At 41.5% G+C, this 7,551-nt stretch overlaps 1 pseudogene; it reads right to left on the minus strand.

Moving 5' to 3' along the window:
* Positions 1–5,857: 5,857 nt before the first annotated feature.
* LOC144357174 (galanin receptor type 1-like) lies at positions 5,858–7,171 on the minus strand (annotated as a pseudogene).
* Between the last annotated feature and the right edge of the window lie 380 nt (positions 7,172–7,551).

Here is a 7,551-nt window from a genome sequence, read left to right on the forward strand (position 1 = left end):
TTGTTTTGTCAACTAGATTGAAACTTGACACAATTATACTTGCATGACTCATAATTACATGTTATATGCTAATACAATTATTTGCGTAACACGCTATGGCCATCTGACGCAGGTGATGAATCCCCCGCTTTAACTACGTCATAAGCCCTTTCCATTTAGGCAAAAAGTGGTGAAGTAACAGATGTTAAATCCACAGATAATAAACAGATGAGACTACATTTAGATTTACATTTTATTTATTACAAAGTGTTGATTGGTATTTTTGTGGTATATGTGTATGGCCAAATAAAATATGGCACCATTGACATTTATGGATTATAATTTACATATTTCTTATAATTAACATATTAATATTAATACTTTTCTAATTCACACATTTTCCCAACTAGTCTATAATGTACATTTGTATATATAACTATCCATTGATAGTGACTATAACCATAATCAAACCATGTAAGCATTTCCCATACACAATTGTAATCACAAACAACCATAAACTATTTATATTCAGTGTGTTCATTTTCTAATCATAAACTATTTATATTCATTATAAACTATTTATATTCATACGCATGGACATTATCCTATTGTACTGACCAGACAACTCATCTCTTCCTAAATACAAGTCAAGTAGGTTAGTACCAGCAGTAACCGACACTCTGCGATTGTACTCATTATCAGCCGCCACCAATACCAATGTGTGATATTCACGCTCATCAGCAAACATACAGTGAGGAAAAGACAGAGGGACCATAATATACCCTACATACGGCAATCTCTCACCACCAGCTCCTGTGACGACAAAGGAATCATCAAGGGGCTTCACCTTAATGTCTGAAAGGTGTTTACGGTAGAAAGCATTCCCTGCAAACCCATATCCAGCAAATAAAAAAGGAACCCTCACAGTTTGATCCAACCAATCGAACCACACACTGTTCGCCATCAAGAGTGGTTTTTGGCCTTTTGGCCTTGAGAAGTATGTACACAATCTGGTTCTTCGTCTTTTCTAGAAGATGGATCCCCATCACCATAACAATGTTCAACACTCTTTCGTACATGCTATGCAACAGGATGTCGACTGCGCTTGCGTTTCCAGAAGCGGCGATTAACTCCGTGGTGGTGTTTTCCAGACTTGATCAAACTCTCGCTACTATCGGGATTCCCGACAGCACGCATGGGTCACCTAGATGAAATATGTCTCGACTTCCCACAAGCGTAACAGGTAACCACTCTGATCTGGCTGGGCACTCCCGTGCTATGTGACCCAACTCATCACACACAACACCGAACTGGCGGTTGCCATGCTGCAGTGCAACCAGATGCAGAGCTAAAGGCAGAGGTTTTGTCAACAGAGGGCAGACTTGCCACATCTTTGACCATCAACTTCCCCTTCATCATTTCTATGACATCTGCTTGTTGTTTTAGCAGTGTCGTCATATTAGTTCTCTCAGCACCATCATGCTGTCTATCACTCTCTCTATTGTCTCCAACTAATGATACGCGAACTTTAATGTTGGCGACCCTGTCGCTCATCCTGTCTGGCCATTCCTTTTCATCCTGTTCTGTCATGCGCGTTTCACACCACAATTGTTGGAAAGTGGAGATGTTCTCAAACTTGTGTTGCATCGCATGCTTCATGTCTGCGCAAATTATGCCAGAAAACGGTTCTCAATGTCAGATCAACCTCAGTGGCTGCAATGCCTCCCCGCTCTTTGACTGTATTGAGAGCAAGTTGCAATCGCATACCATAGTCCTTTATACCCTCACCTTCTCTTTGCCAACTGTCCTTGTAAAACCTCTCCAATAGCATCGAACCACTCTCTACTTCACCATAGGGGACTTCCAATGTTGCGATGATGTCGTCAACATGTGCATCCTCACCCATATTCATGACCAACTCCGCTGCATCACCCTTTAATGACGCCTTTACCGCAGTGTTCAGAGTGCTCTGTAATAGGCTCTCATCTCTCCTTAGACAGCCAATAACATACTTCCATTGTCAGAAGCTTGCATCTCCCTTGCGCTGATCATGACCAGAAAACGTAGGCACGTGGGGTCTCGCATATGCCCCAGGGCCAACTGCATACCGAATGCGTTCTCCCCCTTCAATGCTGTTCCAAGGTGTGGTGGCACCTTTTGGTGTTTCCCCGCCAGGGCAGCCAACCACGCCTTCCCTTGCAGTGTCATGTGATCTATCCATCTCGCGATAGCGTCGTTCACGTTCCTTACGCATTTCCTCCTCAAGAAACTCATCAGTTTGTTTCTGTTCAAGCTCCTCGTTTACCAATCTGCGGGCTCTCTCACGCAGTTCAGTGGCCTCGCTCTCATCAAGCAATCGCCTGTACATCTCAGTAAGTTCCGCACCACCCGACGCAGGTGATGGTACTGTTCCACCCCGCGTACTGTACCAACAACCAAAAAAAGACAAAAGCCACCACAGGAGTAATCAAATAAATGAACTACTCCGCCACAAGCACAAAGTGAACCCAATGTAACAACCGAACAACGACTGATCATCCTTGTTGTCCAATTACCAACCGAGCCTACACGTTTGGGTGCCAATCTGCCACCCCCGCCCTCTGGCGTTCATGAGACTCCGACAGGGCGAGGCAGATGATGAAACTTTGTTCACCATTCCAAATAATCTCCGCAGGATACCAATAATCGTCTTCTTCCTCAAAATCACAGGGGCTGTCTCGCGTACCAAAGACAGACGTGAGGGTCCAAGTAGAGAAGTTGGTATGTGGATACAGTCAGAGAATGAGTCAGTCAACCCCAAAATTCAGCCAACACATATATTTCAGTTATAAACAGGGACAGGTATACTGTTGATTTAATGCAATAACGTCAATACGAACCTCACCATATAACAAGCACAATATAGCAAAGCCTGCTAGTAAATGCTATACAATATTAACCCAGTGGCACCTCGTCACTGAAAAAAATTAAGTTATATCAAATTAATCCTCCAGGACCTTGCCCAGTCACTAACTAAATTAACCTGATTAACCTGACAGTGCCTAACACTCAAGCACCGCTATACAGCTGTAGACTGCTATACAAATAAAGTACCTCGGAACAAAGCAATAAATGCCACAGACAGCAGTTCCACGCTATACAAGAAGCAGAGCGTGTGGATGGAAAAAGTCAACAAAGTCCACACAGTAAATACTAAATCACCAACTCAGTACAAACACACATGCATGTACCCAAACACGCACACAAACGAGGCGGGGTAAATACAATGATTAAAATGCACAATGTCACAATAAAATCAGTAAAATCACCTCACAGTGCTGATTACAAAATGCGACTAACTAAACAGCTTAAAGCGCGGTAGTCATCGCGCTGCGCATGTTCAACATTTGTGTTGATAAACTTGATTTTCCCACAATCCAATGCACTCTTCAAATGGAAATCACAAGTACGAGGTTTGACCTGGGCGCGACTTGCACTAATTACCGCCGGTGACTCCTTTGATACCTTCCAATCACATGAAAATTACCTAATTAAAGCTTGGAAACATGTCAGTTTGTACTCGTTGATCTGCTCAACAGTCAAAGTCGCCATCTTTGTTTATATGAGACCTATATATCTCGCACATGCGCAGCGCGACGACTACCGCGCTTTAACCAGTCAACCAAAGAGAGTGCGTCGCTGCCCCAAATACGCCGCCAAACGAGAATCGTCGTGGTTTCTCAAAAGAGTGACCAAAACGAATTTCGCCAAAAAACAACCGAAACAACACGGTGCAAAGGCCTAACAAGAAATGCGCATACAGTAAAAAATTACCTAAGATACTGACCACAAGCAGTGGTCAAAACGGCCCAGGCAACGTACGGGGAAAATGAGGAAAATTCACGAGGCGTTCTACGGGGAAATGACGCAATCTCGGCGGCCACACACAAAAAACTACACAATACGAGAAAAAGTGCTCTCACTGTCCACAGAAAGCTACAATGATGTAAATCACAATTTTTTGATGCGATAAAAGTTCACGTGACAAATTGCAATCAATGACGCTTCGGGACCCCTTTCCGAACAGTGATAGTTGACCTACCAGTCACGACGAACTTCACACGGGTTGAACTAGAAGTCCATCGGTGCACCTCAACAACAGTGTTTTTCTTCGGCATTTCCTCCGTCCCGGAATCCCCGATCCGCTTCCGATCTCCACTCAGAGGCCACACAGTCTTTCCCGACGGCACAGTACGACGCGACGTTGCCAGCTCGAACCCCAAGATCGTTCGTTGTTTCTCTCCTCCAGAGCAACGCTTCCAGAATGTTCCAGAATAACAATTTCATAACTTGTCACCACAGTCAGCTGGCGCACACGTGATAATAAAATAAATACGATATTTACTATATGGGGGCCGCCATCTTGAATAACGCATAAAACTCTCTTATTTAGTTGTATGCGTCATTCAAGATGGCGGCCCCCATATACTAGTAGTAAATATCGTATTTATTTTATTATCACGTGTGCGCCAGCTGACTGTGCTTGTCATGTATCCTCGGGGGCGGACATCAAAACAAAGACCAAAAACTCGCAGAAAACGGTACTTTGCGATGGTTGTTGAGAGTCCCCTGAACAGTGTAACAAGATTAGGCCTACATATGTAACATATATGAATTTGGTTGTTCAGGATTACTTCAAAGTTGAGTTTGTGTTGTTTTCTCGAGTTTTCACCGATGGAGCCACCGGCGTTCCACAGCAGCGCGCACAAAGCCCATAGAAATACGTGGTACAGTGGTGCGCGTCTTAGCAACGTAGAACGTCCGTGACGTAGCTCCGCCCCCGAGGATAATACATAGTACGCAAAAAAATACAAAAACTATTGAATTACAAAGTCGAAACGCATACAAATAAATAATGAATCACACAAAATACTAACTACCGAAAACCATGCTCGATAGCACAAATTTACCACAAGAGGGCGCTGTATCACAAAACTGCATAGTGCATATTTAAACAATAGGCAACAATGCCATGTATTATGGGTCTAGCATCACGAACATAGTGGCGAATTTGCCATTCATTATAATATAATATAATCTTTTTTATTATTTTCTTTCGCTTATTACGGCCAGTCCAGAATAATATTTCAGTTAACTTGGATCGATTGCTTATTGCGTGCTGTTTGGTCCTGGAATTGGTAATAGTAATAGAATTGAAAATAGTGATAGTGAATACTGGTTTAGTTGGCGTGGTTACAATGATATATTTATATATATATTCTGCATATATATTTGAAGTGTATTACAACCATTCATATGAGCAACGAATAAACATTTAAATCCACTGGTAATTTGTATACACGACATATAAAATATAAATATAACTTTGTTGATAATTTGTGTTTTTTCAGATAATCTCGCTATCTTCTAGTGAAACGTCCAGCAAGTTATTACTTGATTTGTTCACATATCATGTCCGCGTTGAGCTAGAAGTTCGAAAATATTCGTAGTTCTTGGCATCAAATCGGTACGATGACGGCGTATGCGTGTATTCTGTTCGAAATTATGCCAGGTGTCACCTTTTTTAGTTCGGTTACATGTGTGTTGTTATCGTGCATTTAATGTCGACAGTCTATTTGCCATCAAATTCAATACAATGTGTACAATATCAAAATATTTTATATACGTTATTCATCTTGTATCAATATTCTTAGTCATATGCCGCACATGGGGTGTATACAGCTGCGCACTTTTTCTTCAAAACTGAAAACGATTTGTAATGTTCACTAGGCGTAAACATATTATTGTCTCAATCACTTAACAAAGTCGATGTATGCAGTTATTGCCGTCTAAACATGCAGTGAGTCTCACTATTTTAACTCACATCAATACATAAGGTTCAAACTTCCGATATTGTAACATCCGTGACGGTGTCAATCAAGCATCGACACTTCCTTGAACATATAGTCACTGCAAATAAACCGTCATTGCCAACGACATTGCTGATTCGAGCACACCAAGAACAAAACATCGCAAAAAATGCACGACGAAATATTTTGTACTTGAACGCGTAGATAAACGGATTGATGACTGAATTTGAAAACGCCAATAGGACGAAGAAAGAATACCAGATGCTATTGTACACGACTGGTCCGTCGCGGTTATAAACAAAAACGAGAATTGATTGGGTGCACACACTGCGAAGGCTAGCGCGACCAATAGTAATACTCGTATCACACGGCTACGGGCTTCCAAAGAGAGATTTCGCAGGTCCATGCTCTGAGCCGATGCGGTTGGCGTTTCTTTTGAGACTCTTCAAAATATTGTAATAGCACCATAGCATGATAAGCAGCGGTATAAGGTACGTGGATAGGTAGCTGAACACGCCGATGATAACGCTAGCCGTAAAACCTGGTCTAATGAATCGACAAAAAGCGTTGTTTCCTGTCTCCCAGAATTCCATATAGAATATAAATGGTAACTCGGATATCGCCCACGTGGAACCTATCATCACCCCCGCAGTACGATTGTTAAATTTCATCAGATAGAACAAAGGGGGCACGATCGCAAAGTAACGCTCTAATGACATTGAAACCAGGTTGAAAACTGAACATTTTATTCCTACCCAGAAAAGCAGTTGGCTTTCCCAGAAACGACAGTAAAACAGTCCTACGAATCCATGTGGGTAATCCACGGTGACAGCGGCTGTCATGTAACGGTTCAGAACTAAGAGTTAGGAGGTCCACATCCGGGGGGCTACTTCCATAGAAGTGCAATACGGGTATGTGCCGCCCGGCTGGGGTGTAATTTCACGTTATTTTGTTTAGAAGTGGGTGGTCATTTATCAATGGTTTGGTTTAGAAGTGTGTAGCATTTATTTACTTTTTCACAGGTCCTTATATTCAAAGCAAGATACCGGAAAAGGTTGAAAGTTGTGATTGCGAAAGCTGTGAGCTGGGTGTTTTTTTTCACTGAAAAATACTTGTGTTTAGAAGTGGGTATATAAATAGATCCACATGTCTGCGACAGCAAGGCTCAGTATACAATTATTGGCCATAGTGTGCATTTTCTTACTCCATATTACAATGATACACACCGCTCCGTTACCCAGAGTTCCAATGACACCTAGTATTATCTCACAGTAGTTAAACCAGTCAACAATAGGTATTCCATCACCACTGTATGTTGATGAGTTGGTGGCGTTGGTTACCATGGTTAATACCTCGCGACTTCCTCAAATTGCAAATCGCTGACAGATTGAAGTCACAGCCAAGATTTGTCATTTCAAAATAACCTGTAAAGACCAAAAATGTAAATTTTATAAATGTCGATTTTGTTAAAAAGATAATTTTTCCATATGCCAATACTGCTACGACAGCACCAAAACACTAATACAAATACTAGAAGTGTGTAAAATGAAGCACTTTCGAGTTTGTTTGTTTGTTTGTTTACTCAAGGATGGGGGCCAAACCATGTGATCAATTGTAATTCAAATCAAAAACATTTTAATGACATTTTCAGTAAATAATGTGTCATTTCAATCAATCATTTATTTAACGCAATAAAATTAAAAAAAATACAATACTACAGAAA

Source organism: Saccoglossus kowalevskii, chromosome 18 (genome assembly GCF_978046115.1).
Source record: "Saccoglossus kowalevskii chromosome 18, keSacKowa6.1, whole genome shotgun sequence".
Lineage (NCBI taxonomy): Eukaryota > Metazoa > Hemichordata > Enteropneusta > Harrimaniidae > Saccoglossus > Saccoglossus kowalevskii.